The sequence below is a fragment of the Oncorhynchus gorbuscha genome, linkage group LG06 (assembly GCF_021184085.1).
Source record: "Oncorhynchus gorbuscha isolate QuinsamMale2020 ecotype Even-year linkage group LG06, OgorEven_v1.0, whole genome shotgun sequence".
Classification (NCBI taxonomy): domain Eukaryota; kingdom Metazoa; phylum Chordata; class Actinopteri; order Salmoniformes; family Salmonidae; genus Oncorhynchus; species Oncorhynchus gorbuscha.
The window spans coordinates 19,263,958-19,284,727 of record NC_060178.1 but is presented as its reverse complement, the minus strand read 5'-3'; the positions used below and the strand labels follow the sequence as shown (position 1 = coordinate 19,284,727).

At 43.2% G+C, this 20,770-nt stretch overlaps 1 protein-coding gene and 1 non-coding gene across 2 annotated transcripts in view; one reads left to right on the top strand and one right to left on the bottom strand.

The window, feature by feature from the left end:
- LOC124037649 (plexin-B2-like) overlaps positions 1-20,770 on the bottom strand; it is a 278,879-nt gene that overhangs the window by 76,471 nt on the left and 181,638 nt on the right. The gene's annotated exons all lie outside the window — the stretch shown is intronic.
- On the top strand, positions 19,042-19,094 carry LOC124038813. The gene has a single exon (XR_006839415.1). It is a non-coding gene; the product is annotated as a U7 small nuclear RNA (small nuclear RNA).

Below are 20,770 nucleotides of genomic sequence, written 5' to 3'. Positions count from 1 at the left end.
CAATTTAAAAATGATCTATGCAAATGTAATTTCACTGTGTCTCATCTCACACGGCCAATTAATAAAGTCTGGAGCTGTTCTATAACCATAAATTAACCCAGGCTAGATATAATAACTACTGTAGATGAATGTGTTTTTGTATCACTGCCTAATTGCTCTAGGACTCAGGTGGGGCCAATCCAAACAGTTCCATTTCTAAATGTCTTAGTACTGCAACTCAATCTTTCATTTACGAACTACATTGTTTTCCTTAATTGTGTCAAATAGACTGTATACCTATTAACAGGGGAAGTTGGAAGATTTGCCTCAGTCTCTCTCACTAGACTTTACTCTAAAGAGGCATAAGCTGGTACATGAAGCCATGAAGTTAAATATGGACAGATGGAAAGGCATGGCACAGAGAGAGGAAGAGCGAAAGAGAGAGAGAACACAACACCCCCCCCCCCCCACACACACACGCACACGAGGAGCAGTAAGAAAAGAGAAAGAGCCTATATGACCAAACAGCACACCATCATCACCAACAATGCAACCCGATTGTTCTCTCTGCCGAGGGTGAGAACACTAATCCGCATGGAGCTGGGAGTTGGAAGGATTCTCTCTAAGTATCCTAATTAGGGGGAGTTCACTAATGGAATGGAATAAGTAAAGAAGCTGCCTAACACAGTGTGCTGGGTATTGTGTACGTGCTGTAGGTGCCATATGAATATTTAATACAGGGCTTAATGGAGAGGGAGGGATGGAGGACAGAAGAAGCTCTTCCAGAGGTTAGTGAGACCCCCTATCAGAGTTATCCTATTACTGATAAACTGCAGCCCCCGAGGATCAAACCAAATTCGCTACAGTTCCTCGCCGAACGATCGTCTCTCCTTTGAGAGACTCACAGAGAGGAACTAAAAATAAAATCTCTTTGTATTAAGCAAACACTAAGGGGTTGGTTGAGGTGGCAAGATAAAAATGGATAATGGATCTTTCCAGGTGACGAATTTCATAATCGCTTCGCTTAATACACATCCTGCCTAAACCGGTCATGCTACATCATTTTAATTATTCGCACAGGAGCCTAATTAGTTGTATCCGTGGAACCAGAGGCTAACGTACACCTAATTAGGCTGTTATCAAAGCCCGCTGCAACCAGGCGATGTTGAGGCCTAGGTACCACTAACCTCACCCATCTAACCCCTCACCCTGCCATGGAACGGTGAGAAAGTAGAGGGCTTTCAACTTCTGTTCTGTTCACAACCAAATTCATTCTCTCTCAAACAGATGGTCTTTGGCACCTCTCAATGCTGTCCAAGTGTGTGTGTGTGTGTGTGTGTGTGTGTGTGTGTGTGTGTGTGTGTGTGTGTGTGTGTGTGTGTGTGTGTGTGTGTGTGTGTGTGTGTGTGTGTGTGTGTGTGTGTGTGTGTCACTGCTCTGTGTCAGCTGTCATGTATCAATAAGTGGCCATATGTCCATGACCATTGAAATGTTTGAATCCTTCTCGACTGTAATGCGATTTGTGGATTCAAATACAGTTTTACAATGTGTGTGTGTGTGTGTGTGTGTGTGTGTGTGTGTGTGTGTGTGTGTGTGTGTGTGTGTGTGTGTGTGTGTGTGTGTGTGTGTGTGTGTGTGTGTGTGTGTGTGTGTGTGTGTGTGTGTGTGTGTGTGTGTGTGTGTGTGTGTGTGTGTGTGTATCTGCCATAATATAGACTAAGTGTTGCTATTAGTCGATTCCAGTTAGGTAAATGACGTGTGACAGTAGGAAAAATGGTTAGTGGTCCAATCTGAGTGTTATCAATAGCCAGCCTACAGCTTAATACGTCATTCAGATGTATCATGTGACGACATGTGGATTAACACCAGCTAACTACAGGCTCAACGGTTAGAGCCGCTGCCCTATCCCAGTGGAACGATCGATGTCTGAACTCACTGGGATGATTATCTGAAAGTACAGTAGAGTGTATTAGCTAGTGATATCCACAAGACTAGCCTCTAATGGAAAATATATTTCATTTTCTGGTTGTGTCTTCACATAGGTGTCCTCTGGGAAAATACTGTGGAAAAGTTACTGCAAAGGGAGAACTGCTTCAGGCATAGATTATTCCCAAACTGATCAGTCTTTGTGTCTCTTAGAGTTTGTCATCACATCAAGAGCAATATCCTGAAAGCTGTACGAGGGAGAGACATAGACTAGGCCTACAGCACTATCAATGAAAACATGAACACCTCAACAAGCACTAGCCTACAGCACTATCAATGAAAACATGAACACCTCAACAAGCACTAGCCTACAGCACTATCAATGAAAACATGAACAACTCAACAAGCACTAGCCTACAGCACTATCAATGAAAACATGAACAACTCAACAAGCACTAGCCTACAGCACTATCAATGAAAACATGAACACCTCAACAAGCACTAGCCTACAGCACTATCAATGAAAACATGAACACCTCAACAAGCACTAGCCTACAGCACTATCAATGAAAACATGAACACCTCAACAAGCACTAGCCTACAGCACTATCAATGAAAACATGAACACCTCAACAAGCACTAGCCTACAGCACTATCAATGAAAACATGAACACCTCAACAAGCACTAGCCTACAGCACTATCAATGAAAACATGAACACCTCAACAAGCACTAGCCTACAGCACTATCAATGAAAACATGAACACCTCAACAAGCACTAGCCTACAGCACTATCAATGAAAACATGAACACCTCAACAAGCACTAGCCTACAGCACTATCAATGAAAACATGAACACCTCAACAAGCACTAGCCTACAGCACTATCAATGAAAACATGAACACCTCAACAAGCACTAGCCTACAGCACTATCAATGAAAACATGAACACCTCAACAAGCACTAGCCTACAGCACTATCAATGAAAACATGAACACCTCAACAAGCACTAGCCTACAGCACTATCAATGAAAACATGAACACCTCAACAAGCACTAGCCTACAGCACTATCAATGAAAACATGAACACCTCAACAAGCACTAGCCTACAGCACTATCAATGAAAACATGAACACCTCAACAAGCACTAGCCTACAGCACTATCAGTGAAAACATGAACACCTCAACAAGCACTAGCCTACAGCACTATCAATGAAAACATGAACACCTCAACAAGCACTAGCCTACAGCACTATCAAAAACATGAAAACATGAACACCTCAACAAGCACTAGCCTACAGCACTATCAATGAAAACATGAACACCTCAACAAGCACTAGCCTACAGCACTATCAGTGAAAACATGAACACTATCTCAACAAGCACTAGCCTACAGCACTATCAATGAAAACATGAACACCTCAACAAGCACTAGCCTACAGCACTATCAATGAAAACATGAACACCTCAACAAGCACTAGCCTACAGCACTATCAATGAAAACATGAACACCTCAACAAGCACTAGCCTACAGCACTATCAATGAAAACATGAACACCTCAACAAGCACTAGCCTACAGCACTATCAATGAAAACATGAACACCTCAACAAGCACTAGCCTACAGCACTATCAATGAAAACATGAACACCTCAACAAGCACTAGCCTACAGCACTATCAATGAAAACATGAACACCTCAACAAGCACTAGCCTACAGCACTATCAATGAAAACATGAACACCTCAACAAGCACAGCACTAGAAAACCACCTCAACAAGCACTATCAGCACTATGAAAAAACATGAACACCTCAACAAGCACTAGCCTACAGCACTATCAATGAAAACATGAACACCTCAACAAGCACTAGCCTACAGCACTATCAATGAAAACATGAACACCTCAACAAGCACTAGCCTACAGCACTATCAATGAAAACATGAACACCTCAACAAGCACTAGCCTACAGCACTATCAATGAAAACATGAACACCTCAACAAGCACTAGCCTACAGCACTATCAATGAAAACATGAACACCTCAACAAGCACTAGCCTACAGCACTATCAATGAAAACATGAACACCTCAACAAGCACTAGCCTACAGCACTATCAATGAAAACATGAACAACACTCAACAAGCACTAGCCTACAGCACTATCAATGAAAACATGAACACCTCAACAAGCACTAGCCTACAGCACTATCAATGAAAACATGAACACCTCAACAAGCACTAGCCTACAGCACTATCAATGAAAACATGAACAACTCAACAAGCACTAGCCTACAGCACTATCAATGAAAACATGAACACCTCAACAAGCACTAGCCTACAGCACTATCAGTGAAAACATGAACAACTCAACAAGCACTAGCCTACAGCACTATCAATGAAAACATGAACACCTCAACAAGCACTAGCCTACAGCACTATCAATGAAAACATGAACAACTCAACAAGCACTAGCCTACAGCACTATCAATGAAAACATGAACACCTCAACAAGCACTAGCCTACAGCACTATCAATGAAAACATGAACAACTCAACAAGCACCAGCCTACAGCACTATCAATGAAAACATGAACAACTCAACAAGCACTAGCCTACAGCACTATCAATGAAAACATGAACAACTCAACAAGCAACAAGCACTATCAATGAAAACATGAACAACTCAACAAGCACCAGCCTACAGCACTATCAATGAAAACATGAACAACTCAACAAGCACCAGCCTACAGCACTATCAATGAAAAGCACTAGCCTACAGCCAGACAAAAGCCACCACTACTTTCCCTTCCCTAGGCTGATTCACCCACTGAGAAGACAGAGATATCCCTGGCTATCTCTACCAGGTGATCTACCTATATACTCCACTGAGGATGTCCCTTACTTTTCTCCTGCTTCTTTCCTTCATCTAAACCCATCTCAGCCGTGACATAATGATCTTCCATGGTGACAAGACACAGCTGAGACGAAGCCAAAGAGCGGGGAATGTTTCACCTCAGCTTGTTCTCTGTTTATCTGCAGATTCTACAGGCACGCTGATCAAAATTCCTTAAACGACGTGAGGAAAGTTCACCAAATGTCAGCTGAGTGAGCCTGTAATGTTTCAAGCCACAATTACAGCCCAGAGTGCATTGCTCTCCAGGAGGCGATGGTTCACAAAAAGCTGCCGTAGCTTTCACCAGCTAGACGCCACAACGCTACCATTAACAATCCACAGACAGACAGACAGTGAAGAACAGCACTCTATTCTCAGTCTCACAGTGTATTAGTGTCTAGTTGAACAGTAATAGTGATAATTCTTCCAGACAGATATGATAGGCTGCAGTATTCTGGGGGATATGTCTGTATGTGGCATGTGGTGCAGCTGGTCTAGCTGTCTCCTTAATTGGTACATTTCATCAGAAGCCATTTCTTATTCTACGAGACGAGAGGCATGCAGGCTGGCTGGCAAACGGAATCTTCTTCCTGGCAATTGACAAGTACCTCTTGACGTGTGATCGTTACCATGGCGATGCTATCGAAGGATCAGGAAGGTTCAGATGGCGTGTGACTCCTGATGGATGTACTGTATGTAGCAACACAGGGAGTTACTCAGCCAGGGTGCATATTCTCTCCATGTGGTCAGACCACCACCACTTTAGTCCTAGTCAGAGTCATATACCTCAAATCAAATTGTATTTGTCACATGCTTCGTAAACAACAGGTATCGATTTTGTCTGACCCATCTACACACAATACCCCATAATGACAAAGTGAAGACATGTTTGTAGACATATTTGCAAAAGTATTGAAAAGTAAACACCGAAATATTTCATTTACATAAGTATTCACAACTCTGAGTTAATACTTCATAGAAGCACCTTTGGCAGTAATTACAGCTTTGAGTCATCTTGGGTATGTCTGTATCAGCTTTGCACATCTAGATTTGGGGATTTTCTCCCACTCTCCCTGGCAGATTTTCTCCAGCTCTGTTAAGTTAGATGGGGAGCTGCGGTGAACATTAAGTCTTTCCACAGATTGTCAATGGGATTTAGGTCTGGGCTTTGTTTGGTCTACTCAAGGACTTTCACATTCTTATTCTGAATCCATTCCAGCGTTGCTTTGGCTGTATGCTTGGGGTCGAAGTTACCATGCAACTTACCATGCCACTTAATATAATATTTACATACCCTACATTACTCATCTCATATGTATATGTATATACTGTACTCATCTACTGCATCTTTATGTAATACATGTATCACTAGCCACTTTAAACTATGCCACTTTGTTTACATACCCTACATTACTCATCTCATATGTATATACTGTACTCGATACCATCTACTGCACCTCGCCTATGCCGTTCTGTACCATCACTCATTCATATATCTTTATGTACATATTCTTTATCCCTTTACACTTGTGTGTGTATAAGGTAGTAGTTGTGGAATTGTTAGGTTAGATTACTCGTTGGTTATTACCGCATTGTCGGAACTAGAAGTACAAGCATTAACATCTGCTAACCATGTGTATGTGACAAATCAAATTAGATTTGAACTTTGATTTGCACTGAAGCGGGTTCTCATCAAGAATTTGCTTGTATTTGGCTCCACCACCATGCTTCAAGGTAGGGATGGTGTTAGACGGATGAGCTGTGCCTGGTTTTCTCCAGACATAGTGCTTTGCATTCAAGCCAAAGAGTTCAATTTGTCTTATCAGACCACAGAATTGTTTGCTTTATGATCTCAGAGTCTTTCACAAACTCCAGGCGTGCTGTCTTGTGCCTTTTTGTAAACTCCAGGCGTGCTGTCTTGTGCCTTTTTGTAAACTCCAGGCGTGCTGTCTTGTGCCTTTTTGTAAACTCCAGGCGTGCTGTCTTGTGCCTTTTTGTAAACTCCAGGCGTGCTGTCTTGTGCCTTTTTGTAAACTCCAGGCGTGCTGTCTTGTGCCTTTTTGTAAACTCCAGGCGTGCTGTCTTGTGCCTTTTTGTAAACTCCAGGCGTGCTGTCTTGTGCCTTTTTGTAAACTCCAGGCGTGCTGTCTTGTGCCTTTTTGTAAACTCCAGGCAGGCTGTCATGTGCCTTTTTGTAAACTCCAGGCGTGCTGTGAAGTGTTGTAGAGACTGTTGTCCTATTTGCAGGTTCTTCCATCTCACTCTTCATTTTCTGTCAGAGTGGTCATAGGGTTCTTGGTCACCTCCCTGTCCAAGGTCCTTCTTGCCCAGTTGCTCAGTTTGGTCGGACAGACAGCTTTAAGCAGAGTCTGGGTAGTTCCATATAATGGAGACCACTGTGCCCTTGGAAACTTTCGACAATCTAGAAGATGTTTGGACCCTTTCCCAGATTTTTGTCTCATCTCAATTGTATCTCGGAGATCAACATACATTTCCATGGAATTCCTGCTCTGACATACACATATAGACATATGTTTCTTTCTAAATCATGTCCAAACAAATGAATTGGCCACAGGTGGTCTCCAATCAAGTTGTAGTGACATCTCAAGGATGATTAAAGGAAATCGGATGCACATGAGTTCAATTTAGAGTATCATAGAAAAGGGGTGTGAATACCTACGTAAATTAGATAGTATTTCTGTATCTCATATTCTTTTTTTACATTTGCTAACATTTCTAAAAACATGTTTTCATTTTGTCATTGTGTGTTGATGGCTGAGAAAAATCTATTTTTAATTCAGACTAACACAACAAAATGTGGAATAAGTCAAGGGGTATGAATACTTTCTGAAGGCACTATATGTACATACTGGTAAAGTGACTTGGCAACAGGATAGATAATAGACAGTAGCAGCACCATATGTGGTGAGTATGAAAGTGTGTGAGTGTGTGTGTGTAGCGTCAGTATGCATGTGTTGGCGTGTTATGTGTGTGTCTGTGTGGGCATATGTAGCGTGCGTGTTGGTATGTGTGTGTTGGGGTGTCAGTGTAAGAATGTGTTTTGGTACAGTCCAGTACAAGTCAGTGTAGGAGAGTTATTGAAAACATGTGTGTGTGTGTGTGTGTGTGTGTGTGTGTGTGTGTGTGTGTGTGTGTGTGTGTGTGTGTGTGTGTGTGTGTGTGTGTGTGTGTGTGTGTGTGTGTGTGTGTGTGTGTGTGTGTGTCAGTGTGTGTGTGTGTGTGTGTGTGTGTGTGTGTGTGTGTGTGTGTGTGTGTGTGTGTGTGTGTGTGTGTGTGTGTGTGTGTGTGTGTGTGTGTGTGTGTGTGTGTGTGTGTGTGTGTGTGTGTGTGTGTGTCAGTGTAAGTATGTGTGTGTGTGTCCAGGTAGCCATTTGATTAGATATTAAATGAGCTGTTGGTGAACTGACACTGCTTGCCATGCAGTAGCAGAGAGAACAGTCTATGGCTTGGAAGGCTTGAGTGTTTTTAGTCATGCGGGGCCAAGCAGTTGTGGTTGAACAGGGAGTACAGGAAGGGATCAAGCCAGAGGTGTGGACTCGAGTCACATGATTTGGACTTGAGTATGACTCAAGTCACAAATTTGATGTATTGAGACTCAACTTAAAATAAAATAACTTCAGGCTTGACTTTGACTTGGAGCCTCAAGACTCGGGACTCGACTTTGACTTGAGACTGATGACTTGAAATAATCTGGCCAGGTTTTGTAATATTTTGTCACTCATTTTGTGGCACAGTCTACGTTGATTACTCTCCATATGCAGACAGAGACAGTATCGCACTTGCAAAAAAACATGATTGGCTAGTGAAACACATACTCGGCCCTTTGATTGGACCAGCAAACTGTCAATTAACACAGGTCGGGTGAGCTAGCGCAGTGAGAAGGTTTTGGGGGGTTGCGAGTGTAATTTCTTTTAAAAAAAAGATCATACATATTTTAATAGGCTACATAGAGTATAGCCTACCATTTGTATTTTAAATGTATACCTTTGCTTATTTATTTGGTCACCAACATTGGCCCATGGCATTGCACCAAATTATTGTTTCAAATTTTTATCTGTGCTTCAGAACCAAAAAGTTGCACGTCTTGACTGTTGACCAATGACCAGTCATCAGCACTGGCAGAGTAAGAAGCACATATTCAAATTAGTGACCAGTAAACACTTGTTTAATTTTCTATGGTTTTGCCTGGCAAAAACAGAGTAACTACGTTAATATTATCCTTATAAAGTACCATTTGGCAATCTGTTACGGACGTATCTTTCCCACAACAATAGGCTACCTGGTGTTTTCATTGATCATTTACATATTTCAACTAGGCCTAGTTTGGGTGGGTTACAATTATATACCTCAGTGGTGGGTACTGGCTATATGTCTAAAGATAGCTGTAACATCACACTACCTTCAATACTTATCCTAATTGAGGTTAGTTGTCACGTTCTGACCATCGTTCGTATGTGTTTTCCTTGTTTTAGTGTTGGTCAGGACGTGAGCTGGGTGGGCATTCTATGTTGTGTGTCTGGTTTGTCTATTTCTATGTTTGGCCTGATATGGTTCCCAATCAGAGGCAGGTGTTAGTCATTGTCTCTGATTGGGAACCATATTTAGGTAGCCTGGGTTTCACTGTGTGTTTGTGGGTGATTGGTCCTGTCTCTGTGTTTTGCACCAGATAGGACTGTTTTAGGTTTTCGCACGTTTGTTGTTTTGTTAGTTTATATTCGTGTACAGTTTCTTTATTAAAGTACAATGAATAACAACCACGCTGCATTTTGGTCCGCCTCTCTTTCACCAGAAGAAAACCGTTACATTAGTTCTGTTCTGATGTCAAGAAGCTGTTTTTGGTCATAGGAAATCATGGCAGAGACATTATGTACAAAAAATTTTAAGATCAGAGTAAAAAATAAATACAAAATAGCAGAATTGGTTAGGAGCCCATAAGACAGCTGCTATCCATCGCAGCGCCATCTTGTCTCTGTATTTGTCTCCGGTCCTAGTGAGTGTGAAAACATTCCTCGCATGAGGAACTCTCTAAGCTTACTACCAGCAGTGAAATGAAATCCTCCCACCCTGAGCTCTACCATGAGTGACAATCATGAGGAAGGAATCAGGTTGGATCTCTCCAGTCTCCACTGAGCAAAGTTCTACAAATGTTAATGTGCTGTAGAATATGAAGACACTGTTTGCCTTTGCCTTCTTTCCAATTCTTTTTTACAAATCAACAAGAGTCAGCAACAGCACAAATCAGTCATGTAGCCACTGATCAAGTTGATGTCTGCTCTGAAAACCTGTTCATCTTCATCACACAGTGAAGGACATGGAATTGGTCCGACCACTCATCAAAACGTTCTTTCCTGCTGGATTTCATCATGAGGGCCTGGCAGGTTTAGAATTGTCTCTCTCTGGGTGGGTGGGTTGTCAATTTAGCAGAGTTAATCTCTATCACAATAAATAACACTGATTAAATCTGTGGAATGTTGGCGGTAGTGTGCTGGAATTAAAGAGGAGGAGAGAGGAGAGGATGTTCTTTACGACAGGCAGCAGAGCAGAATGAGGGAAGAAATAAGCCTGGCAGAAACTTGGGAGGGGGGGAAGTGAGGGGGGGGGGTCACAGTCATTCCACTAGGAGAGTATCAGATTCTGTGAGTCAGGGAGGCAGACAACTGACTGTCATAGCTTTTCTACACGCACGCACGCACACACAGTTTTGGTAACAGAGAGAAAAGAGTGGCTCACATTTCAACGACCAGAAAGATTGAAAACAAAACAGACTAACCAAACTACCAGTGTGTCTTTGCCAAGAAACAATCTACATGAATTTGATTATTTTCTCCGCTGTAATATTTTAGTTAAAGGTCACAGCAACATTTTGTTTTCATTTTTGTAATCACAAATATCTCCAAATGTCTATACTTAGGCAGTACAACAAATATCAAAGCCATCCCCCTTTAAACCTGCAATACAATTCACAATCTGTTCTGTTCTTAGTTCTGCAAAACAGAGTATAGTAATCATCACTTATGTTTCCTGTGCCATAATCTCCATCATCAGTGGATGTAATCCTGATTCTATAACAATACAATGACAGATCCATCATGTGCTGCTGGGATGTGACTTGCTGGGCTTGCTGGGGCTCTCTCGTGCCGTCCCTGGGGGGGGTGCGTCACCTGGGTGGGTTGATTCACTGTTGTGGTCGGCCTGTCTGGGTTCCCCCCTTTGGGTTGTACCGTGTCGGAGATCTTTGTGGGCTATACTCGGCCTTGTCTCAGGATGGTAAGTTGGTGGTTGAAGATTTCCCTCTAGTGGTGTGGGGGCTGTGCTTTGGCAAAGTGGGTGGGGTTATATCCTTCCTGTTTGGCCCTGTCCGGGGTGTCCTCGGATGGGGCCACAGTGTCTCCTGACCCCTCCTGTCTCAGCCTCCAGTATTTATGCTGCAGTAGTTTATGTGTGGGGGCTAGGGTCAGTTTGTTTATCTGGAGTACTTCTCCTGTCCTATTCGGTGTCCTGTGTAAATCTAAGTATGTTCTCTAATTCTCTCCTTCTCTCTTTCTTTCTCTCTCTCGGAGGACCTGAGCCCTAGAACCATGCCCCAGGACTACCTGACATGATGAAACATGCTGCTGCTCCAGTTTCAACTGGCCTGGGCCCTAGGACCATGTCCCAGGACTACCTGACATGAGGACTCCTTGCTGTCCCCATCCACCTGGCCATGCTCCTGCTCCAGTTTCAACTGTTCTGCCTTACTATTATTCAACCATGCTGGTCATTTATGAACATTTGAACATCTTGGCCACGTTCTGTTATAATCTCCACCCGGCATATTTGCTCTCTCTAATTCTCTCTTTCTTTCTCTCTCTCGGAGGACCTGAGCCCTAGGACCGTGCCCCAGGACTACCTGACATGATGGCTCCTTGCTGTCCCCAGTCCACCTGACTGTGCTGCTGCTCCAGTTTCAACTGTTCTGCCTTATTATTATTTGACCATGCTGGTCATTTATGAACATTTGAACATCTTGGTCAGGTTCTGTTATAATCTCTACCCGGCACAGCCAGAAGAGGACTGGCCACCCCACATAGCCCGGTTCCTCTCTAGGTTTCTTCCTAGGTTTTGGCCTTTCTAGGGAGTTTTTCCTAGCCACCGTGCTTTTACACCTGCATTGTTTGCTGTTTGGGGTTTTAGGCTGGGTTTCTGTACAGCACTTTGAGATATCAGCTGACGTACGAAGGGCTATATAAATAAATTTGATTTGATTTGATTTGATGTGACTGGACTGTTACAGGTTGTCCGGGGCAAACAACACAAAGGCATCAAGGTCAGTGATGCTGTATGTCATTCAACAGATCCTATCAAACCATTATAAGATCATCCAATATAGTCTTACATGTTCTTCCCTTAATATATTTGTTGTTAATATGATCATCATCATCACCAAGCTTATCATTAAGCTCGAGGAACTGGGTCTGAACCCCGCACTGGGCAACTGGGTCCTGGACTTCCTGACGAGCCGCCCCCAGGTGGTGAAGATAGGAAACAACACCTCCACTTCACTGATCCTCAAGACAGGGGCACCACAAGGGTGCATGCTCAACTCCCTCCTGTACACCCATGACTGCATGGCCATGCATTCCTCCAGCTCAATCATCAAATTTGCAGACGACAATAGTTGTATGCCTGATTACCAACAATGGTGAGACAGCCTACAGTGAGGAGGTGAGGGACCTGGCAGAGTGTTGCCAGGAAAATAACCTCTCCCTCAACAACATTAAAACGAAAGAGGGGATTGTGGACTACAGAAAACAGCAGAGAAAGCATGCCCCATCCACATTGACGGGACCGCAGTGGAGAAGGTGAAAAGCATCAAGTTCCTTGGTGTACACATCACCAACGATCTGAAATGGTGCACCCACACAGACAGTTTGGTGGAGAAGGTGTCACAGCGCCTCCTCAACCTCAGGAAGTTGAAGAAATTTGTCTTGGCCCCTAAGACCCTCACCAACTTTTACAGATGCAACTGCAACTGCACTACCCGCAAAAGCAGGGTTCTCCAGAGGGTGGTGTGGTCTGCCCAACGTATCACCGAGTGCACACTGCCTGCCCTCCAGGACACCCACAGCACATGTCACAGCAAGGCCAAAAAGATCATCAAAGACATCAACCACCCGAGCCACTGCCTGTTCACACCGCTACCGTCCAGAAGGCGAGGTCAGTACAGGTGCATCAAAGCTGGGACCGAGAGACTGAAAAACAGCTTCTATCTCAAAGCCACCAGACTGTTGAATAGCCATCACTAGCCAGCTACCACCCAGTTATGCAACCCTACAACTTAGGGGCTGCTGCCTTATATAGATAGACATGGAATCACTGGTCACTTTAATAATGGAACACTTGTCACTTTAATAATGTTTACATAATGCTTTACTTATTTCATATGTATATACTGTATTCTAGGCAATGCCACTGACATTGCTCGTCCTAATATTTATATATTTATTAACTCCATTCTTTCACTTTTTGTGAATTGTTAGATATTACTGCAGTGTTGGAGCTAGGAACACCTGCAATAACATCTGCTAAACATGTGTATGTGACCACAATCATTTGATTTGAACATTTGATTGGTTGTGTTTATAGTGGAACATGTTCTGCAGGTTGCATGTCTGTTGTGGGGGACTATTGGTCTGGCTTGGGTTTCTCATTATTGAACTACTGTATAAAAACGGAAAACAGCAAAATAATCAATAAGGGCTTAGGAAAAAGACACACAACACAGAATATCCTGATACACACATTATAGATCAGGGATCATCAACTAGATTCAGCCGCGGCTACTATTTCTTTTTGAGCGGACGGTCAGGGGGCCGGAACATCATTACAAATCATTTGTAGACTGCATATTGACCACAAGAAGCCCAAACAGATATACTGTTAACTAAAACATCATCATTTCAAACCTTGCTTATATTTGTATACGATCACATATACATGTATCTCTCTAATATGCGTGGGACTACTACGGAACAGATTCCCAAAACTAAAAGCACATGGAGCTGATTTGCTGGTGTTTTGACAGTCCTTTATGTCCAGTTATTATATATATTTTAAATCTGGTATACAGTAAATACAGTCACTTCCTTTTATATAGTCATCCCTGCAGTATGGAAAAAGTGTGTGATGCAGGAAACAGGGATAAATGGAGAAGAAGCTTATGGCTGTGAGTTTTGAGTCTACGTCACACAGCATAGCCTCATACTATAAAATGTTTAATATATAAGCTCTTTACCCTATATGCACTTGGAATATGATTTGGTTTGACACCACAAACGACGGAATCCTCTTACTTGCGTCTTTATGAGGTCAGTGAGTGGAGGACAGTTCAGACAGATGGGGTTAGAGAGAGATGTGTATGTGTAATGTTTACTGTTCATTTTTGTTGTTTTTCACTTTATATATTCACTTTGTATGTTGTCTACCTCACTTGCTTTGGCAATGTTAACACATGTTTCCCATGCCAATAAAGCCCTTGAATTGAATTGAGAGAGAGAGAGAGAGAGAGAGAGACAGAGAGAGAGAGAGAGAGAGAGAGAGAGAGAGAGAGAGAGAGAGAGAGAGAGAGAGAGAGAGAGAGAGAGAGAGAGAGAGAGAGAGAAAATAACAGGGAAGGAATGGGAGAGATAAGTATGGAGGTTAGCTGGTGTTCTGGTCTAAGAGGTCCTAGTTCAGTTGATTTCCTTCTGGTATTAGAAGATTAAGGCAAAGATTTTCAGTCCTTCTCCAAGGAATGAAGTCACAGTGAAGTGCACCTGAAATCTGCCATCTTCTTATCCTCAACTAAGAGTTTCCCTCCATCCCTCCTTGTTCCTAAAAAGGCAGTGCCCCCCAAACGGCAGTGGGCGGCAGTGGGCCCACTCTGGCCTGCCTCGCGTCATCCTCTGAAAATGACTCTGAGCTAGGCATGAATGACTGTCTACTCAGAAGCCCTGATAAAAGTGTCATTTTTCCACTTCAGCGCTCTGATCTCCTGCTCCAGTCTGTTCCAGTCGGCTCCCCCTCATCCCGCTCGAGATGAACCGGTCAGGGGTTGAACCAGCTCCACATCCTCATAGCCATGGCACTGACAACAATGCACCAAACCCCACCAGCAGTAACCCATCCCACTCCTATAGGCTGAGAAAGTGTTGATGCTAACAAAATGGTGACAGGCACTCACTTATGTTAGGAGAGGATGCACAGACCTCCAGTTTGAGTTGGGTTTATTTTCAATCACCCTGGCCCTCTGACATCTGAACTCTGTGGTCTCGGGAGTGGAGGGTGGCTGACAGCTCTTCTTCACCAGGGGTTTGAACTCTCTGTCGTGAAGTAGGATGTATGTGTGGGGTGGAGTGGGGTCGAGGGAGGACTCTAGAGAAGAGGCACATCAATATCCTGTCATGGCTGCCTGGGAGAGCTGCAGTGCCATGGAAAGACAGAGATAACACAGGACAGCCAAGTTTAGTTTCTCATTCTTTTATTAAGGGGGGAAAACTACTGGGAGAAGTTTGTTTCGGGTGGATTTGGCTTGGGGGGAGGCTTTGTGTGGAATCACTGTCAACGCGTAGAACACGGTGGACATTTGTACAATAATCACAGAACTGGAGTTGCAACTGTAGAGGTGCCAAGTGGAGTGCCTCTGGGGCCAATAGCTGTACCTCTAATGTTATTCAAGGACAACCAGAGAAAATAACCAGTGAAGAGAAGTTGTCCTTAAAGGAACAGCCAGGCCTGACAGACAAGACGATGCTCGGTCAGAGATTGTAAGACTAAGACCAGATTGGAGTGGATTTAAATAGCCTCAGCTTTGGTAAACAAATGTTAAAGGGAGGGTAAATTGTTGAAAGGTTAGGAGTTTTACAGAGAATAGATTTCTCCCCTTTGGCTGCTGCTGCCATGTCAAACTAATCACAGCTGGCAGTGCTTTATTAGGTCGTCAGGTTGCCTAGCGGTTAGAACATTGGGCCAGTAACCAAAAGGTTGCTGGTTCAAATACCTGAGCTGACAAGGTGGCACAATCTAGCGATGTGCACTTAAGAAAGGCACTTAACACTCATTTACTCCAGGGGCACCATGCTACCATGGCTGACCCTGTAAAACAACACATTTCATTGCACCTATCTGGTGTATGTGACAATAAAATAAATGTATGGCTTGTTATCAAGAGCCAACATACAGATGTTGATTATGAATGGGTAACAACTGCTGTTATCATCACTTACAGCTCTGCTGCTGGCAACTCTGATGGGACAACGACAGATTCCCAGCGCCATTCTGTACTCGAGCTTTTCTCAATATGGCATTTTTGAAAAGCTGTCGGATTAAAAATCTATCAACTTCTACTTCCGTTCTCTACACTTTTGAGTTTTGCAAGTAGAGAGTCCCCATTTATGGACAACTTCCAGGCATTATGTATTTGATCAAATATGCACACATTGAGTTTCATTCATACATGGAATTGAAGCAGGAGAAGACTTTAAAAAATTCTATAACATTTTGTTTTTTACCTACAGTTTTTTCGCAATCAGTTCTAAGGCAACCAACAGCCATGTGACTTTCTATTTCCTAACTATTTCTTTCTGTTGCGAAGCTTCCATTACTAAGGTGAAACGCTATCATTTTGACACACTCAGTTTCTCTTTTCAAATCCCCTCCGGTCTTATTGTGTACTTTCTGAAATACCAAAGACACAATAACATCTCTTATTTTTTTCTCTGACACCTTTTCCCTTTAGTTTCCCGCCCCTACCCTTCCTCCAGCCAATACCACAGAGGCTGACCTCGGGCCTTTCTGGAGAGCATCCACACAGGCAGACTGAATAAAGCGGTCTTGTCCTCCTATCCCACCTAAGATAGAGGATCACAGTGAGTATGCTGCAGGGCCTACATCTCCCACACCCACTGTTGTTGTTTCTGTGGTTTGTTTGTTTCTCCTCCCCCCGTTTGCAGGCATTCCATGATAGAGTGGTTGTGATGGTTCCAAGTCTCAGCTGAGCTTTTAGTGGAATGGTGAATGTTATCTAGGTTAGAGCCACTACTTACAGTATTTAAATAAAACAACATTTTTTTAACCTTTATTTAACTAGGCATGTCTAGTATTCAGTACATAGGCGTAGCCTAACAATAGCGCAGTACTATAAGTCATGTACAGCAGCTGAGCGCTGATAATATAAAGCGATCTGTCCACCAACAGACGGTCAAGACTGAACAAGTCCTGTTAAAGCCCAACACTGATGTTCAGTCTGAAACATGGGATGTGAAACTGTGAATGTGTGCGTGTGAATCCGTCTTACACCGTGAATGTATGTGTTTGTGAGCTCAGTCTCTCACTCAAAGCTCCTCTTATACCTCTGTAATTGAATCTGGATCCCCCCCCCAAAGGATGGCGACATCACACCTCCGCCAAACCCCAGCTACCACCACCCGTCATCAAACCCCTCTCTTCTTACTCTCCCCTCAGCAACATGTGAAGGGAGAGCATAGAACTCACAATTATTATTGGTAACAGGGTTTTTGTGTTAAACAGGTGGGCAAAGAGATTACGTTTGGGCTATTTTGGAGAGTTCATATTTCTAATGTATGAGGAGATGGACCACTGAAGGGTTTATGACCAATTGACCAGCAGACCTCACAGACAAACTTACATGGACAACCTAAGGCTCTCGAAATTCCCTAGTCCGACCAATCACTGCCAAGGAATCACAGCAGAACAGAACAGCGTTAGTAGCCTGCCACACAGAATATAATTTCCCTCTCCCTCCCAGTCTCTCTGGTTTCTCTCAGTCTCACCCTCTTTCACACACTCTCACTCTCTTTCTCAGAACGCCGCGGTCCAACCATCAGGCAACCCACACTACAGAAAACCATTTAATTGGAAAAATCTACAGTGAGGCTCTGGAAGAGAAGAGAAGAAGGAAGTATGTTAAAGTCAAAGCTATCTGGGTGCCTTTGATCAGGAGGGCCCATGGATTAGAGGGGATTCTCCACAAGTTTCTTCTTAATCCCCTTAACATTCTATAAACCCACCAGTCGATGTAGCGACTAACTCAAGAAGAGCTGCTCTCCCAAGGTTGGCTTACACCAGATCCATCTTGGTACTAGTGATGGGAAAAAAACAGATAGCATTTTTTACCATATATCGTATCATTTTGCCAATATTATACTGAACAAAAATATAAAACACACCATGCAACAATTTCACAGATTTTTACTGCTTTACAGTTCATATAAGGAAATTAGTCAATTGAAATTGAATTCATTAGGCCCTAATTTATGGATTTCATATGACTGGGCAGGGGTGCAACTATGGGTGGGCCTGGGAGGCCATAGACCCACCCACTTGGCAGGCAGGCTCACCCATTGGGGAGCCAGGCCCAGCCAATCAGATTTCAGCAGCACAATGTTTCTGCCCAGCCTCCAGCCCTGTTTTGAACTTTAAGTGTCACGTCTCTTGAAACAATTTCAGATTGTGTTTTGGTTGGTGTGTGTTTCCCTTGCGGGAAGTGTATTATGTCTGGGGAGAGAGCGAGTGATGAGACAAGCGCCCAAACAGCAACTCTTTGTGTCATCAATCAACCTCATGTACTGTAAATTATTTCTCCTCTGGCCCCAAGACTAATAGATACCCAAACAAAACATAGAGGGGGTGTGGGGTGCGCCAGTGGTTTTTAGCGCTGAACCAATGGGGGCTACATTTGGCGTGCTGTACACATTTTTCCATTTGAGCACTAATGCTAACGTAGTGTTTGGGGGCTTTAGCAAAGTGATGAATTCCCGCGCCGCCAGCACCCTCCTCTCTGTGGAACGCTATCGCATGGGAGGGGGGGTGTCTTGGAGATGGGAGCCTAACGTCAGCGCTGGCTGCTAACCCACATGAAGAAATACTACAGTTTACTATAGAGTACTTAATATAGAATTCTGTAGTAAACTGTAGTATACTATACTACACACTATAGTATCCATCGATCATGTGTAGTACTTAATAATGTTGCAGTATGCTGTAGAATACTATATTAAATACTACTACATTATTTAATCTGCATATACCCTGCCCATTCCCCTCCCTATATGTCAACTTGTGCCACCCATAAGTGAGAAACCTACATAGGTATAAGGTATAAACCATATACCGTGTTGCATACATGTTATAGAAAAATCGCTGAACTCTCAGTTTAAACCCCAGTCCAACCTAACTAAAGGTTATGGAAAATGTGCTCTTTTAGTATTTCTCCAGTAGGTTTCTGAAAGGAGAAAGCCTCCACTTCTATGTCAAATATGATCAAACAAAAACACTATAGTAAATACTACAGTAATGTCCGCAAAAACACTATAATAAATATTGCAGTATTCTACAGTCCGCAGAAACACTACATTACTTACTATAGTATATACTACAGTTATTTTACTACACTATTTATACTATAGATTAACTGTAAATACAACAGTATACTACAGTAAATACTTTGTTATCCACTGTAGTGATTTTTCAGACTTTAGTCCGCAAAAACACTACAGTGAATATGTCATGACTTCCACCGAAGGTGGCTCCTCTCGGCGCTCGGCGGTCGTCGTCGCCAGCCTACTAGAAGGTGGCTCCTCTCCCTGTTCGGGCGGCGCTCGGCGGTCGTCGTCGCCAGCCTACTAGAAGGTGGCTCCTCTCCCTGTTCGGGCGGTGCTCGGCGGTCGTCGTCGCCAGCCTACTAGCTGCCATAGATCCATTTTTCCTTTTTGTTTGTGTCTGTCTGTTGTTGTTATCACCGGTGTCTGATTAGTTCATTTCGGTGGGTTTATTAACCTTCGCTGCCTGCTCGTCTTTGTGCGGGGTTATTTTGCTGTGTTTGCTCTGTTAGGGGTGCGTGTTTGCGCCACAGGGGTTTTTCCCTCACAGTCGTTGTACCGTTGGTACTGTGTTAGGAGTAGAGGTTTCTCCTCCGTGTGTTTTGAGATTTTCCCAGCCTGTTGTTGGTGGGTTGGGACTTATAATAAATGACTGTGCAAACTGGAATTCATTGCTCTCCTGCTCCTGACTCCTGCACCTACCTCTTCTTAGGAGGCACCTAACAGAATACTACAGTATAGTCTGTAAAAACACTACAGGGAATACTATAGTATGTATACAATAGTATACTATAGTATTTATACCATAGTATACCATAGTAAGTATACCACAGTACACTATAGTATTTATACCATAGTATACAATAGTAGGTATTACCACAGTATACTATAGTATTTATACCATAGTATAGTATAGATAGTATTTTTTTAATGTGGGAATTTATGCCAGCGCTCCTTTATCAGCCCAGTGGTCTGGAGAAGGGCTGCCTGGGGCTAACGCTAAACCGTTCGCCAGGCAACATAGAGGGAGGAGAGGGGAGAGCAGGAAGGGTTTACCTCAGACTCCCAGAACTGGCACCAAAACTCCCCTTTTCCCTCCTGTTTCCCCCTTGTAACCACGGCAGTGGTGAACAGAAACCAAAACAGCCCTCTAATGGAGACGACGGTGGTGCCAGAGGAATTCCACCTTCTGTAAGCCTCCTCCCCTGTTTTTCCCTCTTTTCCCCTCTCTAACTGTGTGTTTGTTTCTATCTATTTTCATGGGACATAATTAAAGCCCACAGTATGTATTGTTTATAGTTCATTAAGATGATTCATTTGGTCTAGCAGGATGAGATGGCTACGCTAGTTGATGGTTTGGTGTTTTATCCCCCATCGCTGAGTCTCCCTGTTTTCTTACTGCTGATCAATGGGAGGCATTTGTTCTGCTCGTGTAATGCTGAGCTGACATGAACTTTTATTTACGACTGTGTTTGTCTCTGCTTTCACAGGACGTCTGCATCTTGTTGCTAAATGTTTTATATTTGTCTTTCAACAATGACGAAAGATGCTCAACCACCACCTGACCCAAATGATAGACATAAATACTAAATGGAGAA